Below are 14,738 nucleotides of genomic sequence, written 5' to 3'. Positions count from 1 at the left end.
GAAGAGAAAAGAAAAAGGAAACATTATCAGCTCAAAAGGATTTTTCAGGTCATAAGGATTAACCACTGAAAAGAAAGACAATTTTATTAAAACTTCTTCACTTTAACCATCTATAAAGAATTGATCTGAACAATAGATTCCAAGAGGTTTTAAATTAGGTAGGAGAATCATTTGTCTTTATGAAATCAACTAGTCAAGGCATCAAACTCTCAAATCCTTGAGAAAAAATAATGTTATATTACTTTTGGTTGGATATTTCTATATTGAGAACAAGAATAGAAGTTATGCCATTGGTTAGAAAAATTCAAGTGCCATTTTTTACTTCAGGCTAATGTCACCTATCTTTCTTTTATTTTCCTTCATCTGCCTTGAATACTTTTATTTTTTAGAAAAGAAGGGATAAATTAATTAATTTTTTTAACCGGTTTTCAAATAAGTTAATTTTCTAGCATCCTCCAAAAGTGACCATTTTTGAATTTACACAGGCATTCTCTTTCAGTTATTATCCTTATGGACATTACCCATGTTGCCTCACTTTTAGGCAGTGGAAGCCTCTTTTGGCTCCCGAGTCCTGTGACTTGCCGGGACGTGCCTCCCACTCCCGCCCTTGACCTCGCAGGCTCCCTGCTGGGCCCTTGTTCTTGTCCTGCTTATCCAAGGCCGGTCGCGCCCGGCGCACCCGGTGTGTCCAGCGGTGACCTCAAGCTCCTGGGGCCTCCGCAGATCCCTCTTCCACCCCCGGGCTGCTGGCGGGGCCTGAGGTGCAGAGGTACCGTGGGCGGTGGTCTGTGGGCGCCCCCTCCCGGTTCTCGTGCATCTCCAGCTGGCGCCCCGCAGCTTCAGGGACAAGAGGCTGCAGGTGGGCCATGGGGAAGGGTAGCGGTGGGGGAGGCTGGCGTGGGGTGCGGGGCCTACAGGGTCAGATGTTCTCGAAGAGAGAGAGCAGATCCTCGCTGCTGTTCGCGGGCAGATCAGGTGGGCCCAGGTAGGATAGCAGCTCATCGGGGTTGGTCAGTTCCGGCAGCAGGTCCAGGGCTGGATCTGGGGCCTCCCCTGCCCCTGACATCGGGGGCTCCATCACACCTGCGGCAGCATTGAAGGCCAGCTCGCTGACAGGGCCCGAGCTCGCTGGGCCCAGGGGCTGCCGTGACGCTGGGGGAGGGGTCGGGTGGTGCAGCTGGCATCCTGGGGGCCCTCCGAGATTGGAAGTGTGCAGCCCCGGTGGCCCAGAGTTGTGGGCTGGGTCCAGGTGACCGGCTGGTGCCATCTGGCCTGGGAGGCAGGAGGCAAAAACTTCTCTGGTGTCAGAGAAGAAACTATTTCTTGATAGTTTTCTTACTCTTGAAGCAGGCTCATCCTTCACATTTCCCTGCCAAGACTGAAATCATTTCTTCAAGGAGCCATTTTTCTTTCTAATGCCCAACAGTTTTACATACCAAAACTGAGCGTTAGAGAAATTATTTTCTTTAAGATCTATTATAACTTATGTCAAAATTCTTTATATTGTTACAGTAAATTGTACTTCGGTATCAAATCAGAGTAATTTAGACCGATTTTTTTATTATTATTATTTTAGGTTATGTATACCTGTAAATAAAATATTGTCATATATGCTCTCATTATAGGTACATTTATTCATTTATTGACTATATCCAAGTATTATTATAGTAGTGTATATCATAAAGTTAGCGCAAAATGGAAATGTGAAGGAGTTGGGCGAGGTGTGGGGGACCTTCCAGTCCAGAGAACACTAATCTAGAATATGAAGGTCAAACATTGCATATTACAGTTAATATAATAATTTATATGTTCATCTGATTGGTGTACAATTTCCTCTTGTTAGTTTTGAAAATGAAATCAAGATATAGTGATGAATCACTATTTGATAAATTATAAAACGCTTAAAAGTTAAAAGAAGCAAATTCTGACCAGAATATACATATGTTTTCTACATGGTTTTTAAAGAAGCCAAGAGAAGCTGAAATTTTAAGTCCTTCAGAGAATGGGAACTTTTTCAGCAGTAATCACTTGAGGTTTGTTGTGTATTGTTGAATATCATTTCAAATCCACTTGTTTATGAAGTAAGTGAAGTTGATTTGATCTATTTATTTATGACAAAGACAACAGATCCTACACATAAAGTTGTTTTGATATAAGAATCAGGTAAGTTGTGTCAGGATGTCATCATCACTACTGTTGTCATTGATAAGCACCCAGCAACCTAGCTGCCGAGGGGCCCTGCTGGGGGCTTATTGATAAGAACATGTGGAGAAGCAACTATGGCAAGGGGACCCCTAGATTATAAATACTGAGTTTTAGTCTGGGTAAAGCACATTTTGCTGGCCTAATCAGCTCTCTGAAGATCTTGGGACATTTGCTCCTGCTATGGTCTAGGTGACTCTTTGGTCAGCAGTGGTGCTAAACCTTGAAGCAGTCTCAGAAAGAGAAGGGACATCTGTTCTTGTTGTAGACAAGGCACCTCTTTGGTCAGCACTAACCCGTGCATCAGTCCCTGTAGTGCTAACCCCAGAGCAGCTAGCCTGTCTGCCACACAGGCGCCTTCCTCTACCTAGCCCCGTGTTCTAACGACAAGGGCTTTCTTTTTTGTGCTGGCAGCTGGAAGTCAGTTTGCTCAAGCCATCTCTCCTGAGAGACCAAACTCATATAAAAAGATACACCTCTGTTAAATTTGGACTTTATTCCTTTTCTCTCTCTTTGCTTGGAACAATAGTGTGATTAATCTGTCATTTCTTTGGAGTATGTTATTTCTTTATATGTTTATTAAAAGAGATTATCCTGTATGCTATTGACTTGTGAAAGTATTATAATTCCCATAGCAAACTTGTGTTAAATAAATGACTGACAAAGAGAAAATCAGTCTCTTGAGTGTAACTGACACCTGTCCTAAAACAAAAACAAAACAATAGTCATGTTCAAATGTGTAAAGATTTTAGAAAGTACAGAATTTGATATTTTTCTAGTCTCAACTATATTATTAATCTTTTCTCTATAATTTCCTTGACTTAAAGGGGCTTTTTTCTCTACTTACATGCATTACGTGAATTAAAGATTAGAGTCATACATGAAAGTCAGTAGAAATGGTCGGTGAGGCTAATTTAATTTTTTCCCCCTGGCATGAAATAAACAGATCATTCCCGGAAATCCTTAATAGTAATGAACATTCAATGGCACTTTATTTTTGCTTATTTTATCTAATTTGTCCCTGATAACAGCTGTCGAAGTAGGCATAATCATATTCCATTTATAGGAAATTTTAGAAGAAATTCTAAAAATCACACAGTTGGAACGAAATTGGAACTAGGACTTGAACCACTTCTCTTTGGATTCTAAGTCTGGTCTTCTTGTCATAGTTGGTATGTGTATCGCACACACACACTAACACACACACACACACGCATATCCATGTATACACTGTAAACAACAATATAAATGGAGTCCCTTTAAAAATGGAAACAGAACTGCCTTGCCAGAGGAACAGCCTTGTTTATCTTATGCCTCAAATTTTATAATGTTAAAACAGGGCAAAATAACCTTTAGACTGGGCTTAAGCAAACTTGTGTCCCTGCAAAACTGTTTGCAATGATAAGAAAGCAGATATTATGACTACTAAACTGATGATTACAGGACTAAAAATTAAAAACAGTGTTTAGAATTAACATCACTATGTTACGTTATCTGTACCAATAGAAATGCCTTCTGTTGATGTCATTGTTCCCCTTCCTTTTCTCATAAATACCCATTGTCCTCATCTTCTAGTTGGAACATTATTTGAGCTTCGGTCTGAATTAATGATTCCCGAATAGCTATTCTTATTGATCTCAAATAATTGTTTGTTTGCCTCTCACTTTAAAAGGGCATTTTATTTTTAGGTAAACAACATAATTGACATATTTACGAATTTAAAATTTTACCTACTTTTTATTTATTTGAAAAGAAACATTGCGAAGAATTTAGTATACTACTTGAAATTAACAATTTAAAATTTTAGAACATTTTCTGAGAAATTCATATTTATAATTCAGAAATCTAAGTCAATGTTTGAGTCATCATTGATGCTAAAACTAAGATCCTCGAAGTTTATCTTAAAAAAAACACATTTTTATTTATCTTCCCTTTCCTATCCTTTTTCCAGTTTAGAAGAAATTTATCTAAAGAAAAACCAAGGAGTGTTGAGATAGAGCCAAACAGATCAGATGAAAGGAAAACTGAGAAACATGAGATGAAAATAGTTATTTCTTTCCTTCAGGAATTTAAAACCAACATACTAGAAAATTATTTGATAAGGCTAAGTTTCTAATTTTATATTGATTTAAGGGAAATTATTTTGAACCTCATATTGCTATGAAATTCAATAGCAACCTTACGATTTATGCTTTATGGCAACAATTTTCAAACTGTGAGCCATGACACTTTCGTAGGCCGTGAAATCAATATGACAAACGTGATCAGCTTAAAAAAATGACAAAATAAAAAATGTGAGAGTACATTGCATGAAATAAGGATGACACTTCAGTTGTGGATGTTTGGTTTTGTCTCTGTGAATGTGCTTTCTGGGTTCTAATGTGAAATGAATTTCTCACTGTGCCTACTGGTCCCAAAGCCTGGGAACCCCTGTGTTATGGTGAAGGCGACTCACTTTCACTAGTGCTGCATGCAGTTTGTTGCCTCAGTCCAAACTCACATTCCAGCTCTAAATACTAAGTTATCAAGAACTTGATTTAGAGTGTATTTAAAATATATTTGCCTTCTTTTGTCATCGGTACATTTTGCTCTGCTAAGCAAGAAAATTCCAGTTCAGAAGTTTGGACAAAGGTGTTTTAATGATACTCTATGAGACATGGACAAATTCTTAGAGGAGTCATTAGGATAAAGAGGAGAAACAGAAAGAGACAGACAAAAACACACATGGATACAGAGTCAGAAACCATCTCACAAAAAACATAGTTTAGAGCTTTTACGTTACTACAAGCATATATAGATTATGAACAGAAAAATCAATATTTGCTAAAAGAATCATATGAATCAAATGCATTTTCAACAGGCAACGCATTTATTTTCATGTGAAACTGAAGCAGTTGTGTCATGATTTTTGGCTTCTAGAGACTAGTAAAAATAAAATTAAACTGGAGGGTTTCAAGTGGCATAGTTTTGACATTTTAATTTTATCAAGGTAAAGAACAAAATTAAACAGCTGCCATTTTTATTAACATCTTTTGATTACATAAAGAACATTTTAACAATGAGAAAGTACAAATTACAAAAAATGAATACGTTTTATTTAAAATTCACTATGTTGTCTTTGTTTCTCATTTCATCAAACACTAAAGAAAACTTAGAGTTTTATTTGGTCACCGCTGTTCTGAGTTTCTTTCCAATATTGTGGAAAGGGAGTGTCTGCCAGTCTATATATGTTTCTATCCAAAAGAGGAAACACAAGACCTTGGGAACATGTGGAAACGCTAAATTAAAGCTGTACATGAACTGGCTTTCCAGCGAATGAGAGAAAGGGTGGTCCCCAAGGAGATTACTATTTGAAAAGAGAAGCAAGTGGTTAGTAAAAAACAGAGTGATGGATGGCTGCTTCTGCATTGCCTATGGTGCTCTATTCTGTTTATCAAATGAATGCCTAGGTATTTCCAACTATCTCTTTGTTTTTTTTTTTTTCAACCATAATTTCATTGAAATGCTAAAATCTTAAAATAATATATATCACAGAAGACAAATAAAAAAATCTCATTTATGACATGTATTGTGTCCTATCAACTCACCTATAAATTTGTCTGTTATCATCTCAAGATAACTGACATAATTAGAATTACTGTTTCAATACTTTGAAAAGTATTTTTTTCTTAAATCATTTTTATGATCTTCTTGATTAATGCTCTCACATATACTGAAGAAAATATTCCAGAATTAGGTAATTTAAATTATTATTTGCTTTGGTATATTTGATCGTTCAAAACATTTGCTCTGGTCTGCTTTCTTTTTTTACCCAATTATCTGTGGAATTAATATCTATCACAGAGTTTTACATCTTTTTCTTTCAGCCTTTAACTTGGAAGATATTATTCTATGAAAAGCTTATAAAAATGCATTTCATATTCAATGATTTTAATTAAATACAGTGCATACAATATTCAGCAACCACATGTCAGCAGCAGCACAGTGATTCTTCAAATCCTTCGTGAAGTGTTTGGTTTCTTTGGAAAATTAATGAGGGGGCTTATTTGACTAATATTATATCGGTTTTCAGCAAAATCACATGTGTATTCTCTCTGAAGATTGCAGGCCTCACCATATAGATTCCAAAAAACTACAGCCACCTAAGTAGAATGGCGCAGTCCTTGTCAATCTCACTTGTGTTGATGGACACACCCTGAATTCTGATAACGTCCTCATGCTAGCACTTGCTACCTCTGAGATCATCCATGAGTTGATGGGCATCTTTTCCCAGATCTTTTAAAGACCCGTACCTATCTTCTCTCAGTAAGCATGATGGGGTGAAAATTTTGTGCTACAAATGTTTCAATATAGTCGTTATTTAAGGAAAATCCTGCCCTAAACTTTCAGCAATTGCTTAAAACATAACTGTCATTGGCAATTGTTACTGACACATTGTTTTTACATTGTCCGTGATAAATTAGGAAGAAAGCTCTGGGAGGCAAACCACAAGTTCATTTGTCCTTTAAGCTTTAAAAGTGACTTTTAACACATAATGTATCTTATTTTAAATCCAAATGGCATCAGTTGTAAATCACATCTTTCCCTTTCAGGTACATTCTAGGAAACCATTCTTGGAGGGAGAATGATTGGGCCTAGACCTCCTCACAGGCCATCTTAATGGTGTTTGAGGTTGAAAAGTTACTTAGTGATTATGAATGAAAGGGGGTCTGACAGCTTATGCAACTGCAAGGAAAGAGTAATCTATAAAAGCTTTTCATCATATGCTCTTTCTTGTTTCACCCCAAATGAAAATCAGTCATTTTTAATTTTATTTTTCTTATATAGAGTCAGAAATCCTAATTTCAGAATTCTAAGGAAGTAGTAAGTTCTTAATGGAGTACAGGAATTTGGGGATACTTTAATGACTAGAAGTCTCACAATAAAAAGCATATTTAAAAATCATTATAAATACTTTGTAAATATAACCTTTATTTAGTGTATTTTGAAAACATGAAGTTTAAGGTTTAAGAATGTAACCATGCAAAGCTTCACTTCTTTAAAACTACTTTTTCTCTCTTTCTTCTTGACTCAAACTGGCCTCCTACTCTCTTTTCTTTCCTTATCCTTGTGCATACTGCAGGACCACTCCCTTAATCATTAAGCCCTTAGATTAGCATCAAATAGTCTTAGTAACAAAGCTTTAGATTTGTTGACCACAGAAACAAAGTTTTGGTCAAATTAAAAATAACGTCTTGCAGCTCCAGACCCATGAAGGTCTATGGAGCTTACCGGCATCACCTTGAAACCAGGTAGAATGATGCTGACATCGGGGCCTGAGGCAATGATTAACTGGTTCCTACCCTATCTCCCACCAATCAGTAGAGCCCACAAACCCAGCTCCCTTAACTACCATGACTATTGATCTTTCCCCTACCTACCCAACCACTAGAGGCCATCAGGCAGCCAGGTCTTGAGCACTAGCTCATTTGTGTCTCTGGGCTTGGCACCATTTCCTTAAATAAAACTTTACTTTCTTTGCTGCAAACTCTTGTTTGTGTGTCCCTTGGCTTTGACACATGCATGCAAAATAAACCCCTTGAGATTAGTAACCAGAATGGTAAGACAAAGTACGTTTATCTTAGGCAATTAAATTAAGTCTCTTGATTATTTTGGTCATATTGATTAATGTCTCTAACTGGGGATTTTCTTTAAATTTAAAAATACTAACAATAAAAATGTATAATTAATTTATTGATTTATCAACCAAGAATTTACTAAGACCCTGTAATTGCTAGACATAATAGAAACATTGGTATGAGGGCATGACCCAAGCAAGGAGGTTCGAAAATCAGGGAAGTTTATTTTACTTTTGGAATTTTCTGGAATTACTTCCTTTTGCCACTAGCTACTCTTTGAATTTACATTTTTTTCAAAGTACATCAAATTGTCTTCATTAAATCTGATGTGGTATTGGTCTTGACCTTAGCAGAAAATCTCATCCTGTGTACAATATAGTAAAAATAATGCTGGCCTAGGATGCAGTCACTTCACCTTTCTATGCTGTTACTCACCTATAAGATAGAATAGTATGTACCAACTCACGAGGTTCTCTTAAGAGCAAAAGCGATATTATGTAAAAACCATAATAAACACTATGTACTCTCCAAAAGAGATTTCAATTTAAGACTATTAAGCAAGATTATAAAATCTTAGAAAATAGGGACTTTGGTTTGTAAAATTTTATCAGTGAAAAAAATAACTCTGAATGTTGTATTTTTTCTTTCATATAAAAAAATAAACACAGTGTTTGAATTTGAATATTTTAGCAATAATGTCACTGTTTTCAAAAATTTCTTTCCTATCCATTTTACCATTTTGTTTTATATTGAAAAATTCCCCAATTTTTCTGCCTGTATTTCTTTTGTATTCAAGTGGAAGGAACTGTTCTTCCAGTATAGCAAGTTTATCATTGCAAAGACTATGATATTATTGAAGGAATATTGGACTAAGAAATAGAAACCTAGTTTGTTATTTTGCCTGATTTAGTTTACTCTTCTCGATAAAATAGGAATAATAATTACCATTCCATTTACTTTATTAATTAAGTAGCTCCTGAGAAGGAATGTATCTGTCAAGAAAGACTCCTTATGGATAACTGGACCCAAATTCATAACCAGAGTCTAGAAGCCATTGTTTACAGAGGCCTCTCAGCCACACTGCACGTCAGGAAAAATGCAGAGACTGAGCTGCCAAGACTCCTGCACAGTGTTCCTAAAGTCTGAGCCAAAACTTATATAGAAGTTCCTGGAACTGTATTTTGACCAATGAGCTGAGATCTACCTTGTCCAATCAGAGCTCCACAACTATATTCTTAGTTACACATTTATCAACCAATCAGAGCTGCTCTATAACGGCCGATCAGGATGCACAATTCTGACCAATGAGGACAATGTTATTTAGACCATTGAAACTGTGCAAATTTAGATTTCATATTTGCATAAAACTAGACCAATCAGGGACCAGGGTGGGAGCTTTCTCTCTGTAAACAGGCCTCCCCTTTGTCTAGGGGTAGAACATCTTTATTTTCCATATTAGGCTGTTTTCCTGGTTTGCAAACTTTTTACCTGAATAAGGTTTCTTTCTTTCTTTCTTTCTTTTTTTTTTTATCACACCCTAGATTGGAAACTCCTGTTAGCATTGGATTGGTGGCAGTGACCTTTTGTTGACAACTAGTTGGGAAAAATAATTAAGCAAAGCCTGAAATGCCAAATACATAGAAGGGGTTGTTTTCTGGAATTGAACCAGCAGAGCATATGCTGCACTGAGAAAGTTAAAATTGGGTGAATGCAACTTTTAATAATAGAAACTACACTGGCATTTCCTTTATGTGAGTTATTTGTGCAGAAATAATAGCCATGATTTTCATTGCCTTTTCATGAGTGCTAAGACGCAGAGCCTTTGTGATAAGCTCTTAGCTACGACTGCCTGAGTACAGAATTACTGCCAAAGAAGCTACACTATAACAGTCAACCAGGAATGCTCAAACTACACAGTATTCCATTTTTCAAAGGTCATTTGTTTTAAATGAATTATATTTGAACATGGCATACGCACATGCTCTGGTCAGAGACAAATGGACTTTTTTTTATAGCATCAGAAATTGTGGAATGTAGATATCCAGGGACATAGTTGAACACAATATTTTATGAGGGATCAGAAAAAGATGAAACTAGAAAAAAATCATATATAGCTATATTCCTTGGTGTAAAATAATTGCATGATGTATGTTAAGAGAAGCATTATAGTCTATATGATAACAATGCCATAAATGCTATTTCATAGAAGAAGTAAGGCTTTGAATGGCTGATCTCTTTGAAATGTAAACCAAATAACTTCTCTTCTCAAAGCCGAAGGTGAATCCTCATTACTCACTAGTTCAACAGACCTCCATAATAGGATACTAAACCAACTTCTAACCCTTTTACTGAGAACCTTGTTTTAAGTTATTAATTTTACTTTGAAATAATCATGTAAAGTTATTACTTTGTTCATTGTTGGCCTTAGGAGAAATTCTTATTTTTCTTGTTAAATGACTGGATGAAAAAAATGAACTATTATAACTCAATATCGATCTCATCTATGGCAGGTTTAACAGCTTTTATATTACAATATTTACTTGTGTGTATGTCTCTCCTTTTTGTTGTAATGTTTTTAAGAAAAGAGTTGGTAACCTGTTCATTCTGTATTGCTCTGCTACTATTGGCATAGTGCTTTGTACTTGGTAAGACTGTAATAAATGACTGTTGAACATGTGGATATAAATGCATTTGTTTGAATATAAATCAGGCATTCCTGTTGGTATATAAACATATAAAAATGTGATGAAATGTTAAATACAGTTAATCATCATTCTTTTTTGAAAGAATCTTTTAAGCAAAATTCAACTGAAAATGACATCGTTAAAGTTATTTTGAACCTTTAGATATCATTTTTATAAATTTAATGCTTTTTATAAATTCTTCATTTCTAAACACTTGTGTTTAAAAGTCACTTATTAAGTTTATTACAATATGTAGTTTATTAATTTTTAAGAAAAAAACAGAATTTAGGAGCAGATAATTTCAGAAGTTAAGAAGTGACCAATAATTAAAATGATAGTCTATTACTTAGGTGGGATTCTGCATAACATGTTCTGATTTTCCATATCTCCTCTCAGATTTCTCCAACAATCTAATTTCCATTTTACATGTTCCCATACTGTCATTTGGAATTTATTGAGTATATATACTTTGTTCAAATGAATAATACCAAAGAACATCCAAACATTTCCTTCACTCTACATAGCTATCAGCTTAAATCTAAATGATTTTCTTTTATAGGCATGCTATTCAATAAACAGTTTAATGCACACATTTTTTCTATGGTATATTTTCCAGTTGATAATATAAGGAAGTTTAAAGACCACATACAATTCAGAGTTTGATGATAGTGTTTTACCATTTTATGCTATGGCATCGAAGAGTCAAAGGAAAGATACACAATCTCAAATTATATTAAATGACTAGATAGTAGAAGAAACTACATTTGACTTCTTAAGGCTTCCATAAGGAAATTGTGAAACATCAAGAGAGTAAGGATAATAGCTCTAATGAGTAACAGAAGCTTTATGTATATGGTAGAGGGAAAAAAGTACTTTTAGAATCAAAAAATCTTTAAAAATTTATAGTGTGCGAATATGTGTGTATATGCTCTTATAAGGGACAAAGAGGAAGCAAACAAAAAAACTAGTTAAAATTTTTCTAAAGTGCTTTGTAATTAAAACAAATGTGTTGTAAATCTAAGCTAAATCATTTTAAGCTCAACTAACACTCAGCTTTTTATAAGGAAAGAATAGGATGTGAGGTTTTAAAATTAGAAGACTGTGGTTAAATAGGGCCAAGTCCTTAAGAAAATTCTGTTCCAGTCTTTCATATAAAGCCCAATAGTTAAAGAATATTTTCTCTCTTACTGAGTCTCCTTTGTCCACATACTTATTCATTAATTTTTTTTTCCCCAGAAGTTAAATTTCAGTGTATTCTTTGGAGAACTTGGAATATGAGCATTATACATGGTAAGAGATGATAAATTATCATGTTAAGTGACCCCCTTTTTGATAAATTAACTCATGTTGGTAAGTAAACAGTGAGTCATTTTTTTTCTTCTTTTGAAGCCATTGTGATAGCCAAGACCAGAAGGAGCCCAATGTCATCTAGCAATCAATTTCAAATGTTTGTGAGAGAGTGATGAGAGAAACTACACGGCAATTTGACTCCTCAGGACAGTCTCAACAGTACAGTTTTTTGGCTTTATTCAACTCTCTTAAATTAATTTTTCTTAAAACTAGAAAATAGTTCAGAAAACCTAAATATATTTCATTCCTACTTATGCATTAACTGCAGAGCAGGACTATAATTTCTTCTACAGAGAACCTGTATTTTTAAGGAGTGGATATTTCTATGTAATTTCTATGAAGTGAACATTTCTTCATGATTACTTTCTCCATTGTTTCATTGCACTAATTTTGTTTCTGAATTCTTTAATCTTCTATGCATTAAGAAATCTGATTTCTTTGCTTTCATCTTTGACTGTTTTTTAATCCTACAATTTCTTTTTAATACAGCAGCCACAATGATCCTTAAAACATAGGAAAGATCATATCACTGGTCTGCGAAAAAACCCCAATGTCATCCCATAAAAGAATCTGGAAGGCCCTATGATTATTAATATTATTTTGATATTGATATTTAGAATTAATTGAGGTTTCCTTTTTTGGCCACTACGTGATCACTTTCTGAAACACATGTGCTTAAAAGAATGTGTATTCTGTATTTATTGAATGTAATACACATCTATTACCAAGATTGTTGATTGTATGGTTTAAACCTACATCTTTGCTAATGTTTTATGTGTTTGATCAATCAATTTCAGAGAGAAGTATGTGAAAATCTCTTGAGGTGGTGTGGATTTTTCAGTTTCTTCTTGTTTTAGATTTTTGCCTTAAAGAATTTGAAATTGTATTTTTAGATATTTTCATATTTATGATTATTATATCTTTTTAGGTCACTGTTTCTTTATCAGTGAATAATGCCATTTTTCCATTAATTTTTTGTCTTTTATTAATGTCTCTATCAAACATTATTTTGATAAATTCGTATGTTCTCATCATTTTGTTAACATTTCTGTACCATCGTGTTTTAAATTTGTCTTTGGTAAATAAGTGATATTGCAGGTAATCCAATCTCAGAATCTCTACTTCAGTAAGTTAGTTTAATGGATTTTTATTAATTATAATTGCTAATGTGTTTGATTATAATCCCATCATTTTATACTATATTTTTCCTGAAATTTGATCGATTGTTGTTTTCATCTCTCTTTATTTTTGTGAATTTGTCTCCTCCACCTCATGTATATGATTTTGAAGTTTAAGCAATCTATATCTATACATTTTGTATCTACTTATACATTTAATTGAAGTATCTAAAACTAATCGATATCTCAATCTTCCTACAGATTTTATTACTTTGTTTATTCACTTAAACATTTTTATAATACTTATTTTAATCTCATTTTCAGATTGCCCTATTATTTTGAATGTGAGAGTTCTTGTTTTCAAAACTATTGATTCTCTCATGATCTCCCTCTCTCTCGCTATTTAAAAATTTTAATTTCAAGTTCTTCAGTGATAATCGTCAACCTGCGGGAGTCCTGTGCATGACCTAGGTTATGGAGGCAACGATTTTCCTCCCAAGTGTATTTCTGTCATATCCCTACAGGTTTAATTGGTTGTTGACCTTTTTTTGTTTGTTTGTTTGTTTCTTGACACAGGTTTCTCTACTTTATGAGGAATTGTGAATTCAGGTTCCACACTTTCTGTGCAGGGTGGATATTCTTTTTCAATTCATAGCCCATAATATGTGGCTGACATCTGTGTTTCATTTCCAGGCCAATGTGTATTTTTTTTTTCTAGTTCACTAACTCTAGTTCTCTTTTCATGGAAGAAATGACTTCTTTCTGGTTTCTGGATTTGTGCATAAACTCTAGCTTCTAAGTTCTGTCTTCTTACTTTGTGCAAGATGTAGTGTTGGGTCTAATCCTTTCTGATTCATGAAAACCAAAGCCTCTATTTATATATGTGGTACTGAAATCCTGTGTACATAATCTTGAGTAGTTTGGAATGCATATGTGTCTGTTTGTATCCTCTAGCTGCCATGTATCCATTCATTCATTCATTCATTCATTCATTCATCCTTCCACCCATCCATCTGTCTCTCTATCCATCTTCTATCTATTTACCTATCTATCATCTGTGGGTATTGATAATTATTTGAATTTTGCCCTTATCCATATCAAAAGACTTTTTGGTCTTCTATGGCATTTTGTAAGCAAACTATAAATCCTGATTTCCTTATTCTTGCCTCAAATAATTATATTTTATTTTTCATTATACACATTTAAACATTTTTATATCTATATCTCATTTAATATTTTTTTGATGGCAAAATATTTTAACTTTTTAAAAAATTTTATTTAAGATTCTTCTACTTATTTACAAAGGATGTTGGTGCCTACTATTATGGTTAGTTTTTAAATTTATAGCCACAAGAATTCTGGTGAATTCCAGATGATTAGGAAGAGACCACAAACACTTGTGCATGGGCCCGCACAGACAGACACACACACACACACAGTATAAGATTAAATGAAGTTCCAAACTTAATTATATAAAGACAAATTCTTATCGAAGGTAATACATTACACAGAGCAAGAATTCATGGGCAAATCTCGCTTAAGCTTCCTTCTGGAGCAGTGACAGTGAGTTATAAATGCCTGATCTGAGGTGCTCTGTTTTCATTCCTATTTACTCACCATTTGGAATGACTTACAGTAACAAACCAAGTATGTCTATTTCAGAGAATATTTACATGCATTAGATTTTTCTGGTTTTTTTTTTTTTTTTTTTTTGTACCAAGCTCACAGTTAGCACAGCCACGTGCTCACTTTAGAAGATATAAGAA

The 14,738-nt window shown here is 34.4% G+C and overlaps 1 pseudogene; it reads right to left on the bottom strand.

Annotated features, from left to right (window-relative positions):
• Positions 1–486: 486 nt before the first annotated feature.
• LOC120591174 (zinc finger MIZ domain-containing protein 2-like) lies at positions 487–3,730 on the bottom strand (annotated as a pseudogene).
• Positions 3,731–14,738: the final 11,008 nt, after the last annotated feature.

This window comes from Pteropus medius, unplaced genomic scaffold (assembly GCF_902729225.1).
Source record: "Pteropus medius unplaced genomic scaffold, Ma_sr-lr_union100, whole genome shotgun sequence".
In the NCBI taxonomy this organism is placed as follows: Eukaryota; Metazoa; Chordata; class Mammalia; order Chiroptera; family Pteropodidae; genus Pteropus; species Pteropus medius.
Note: the sequence above shows the minus strand (reverse complement) of the source record. Positions and strands in the feature narration are given on the sequence as shown.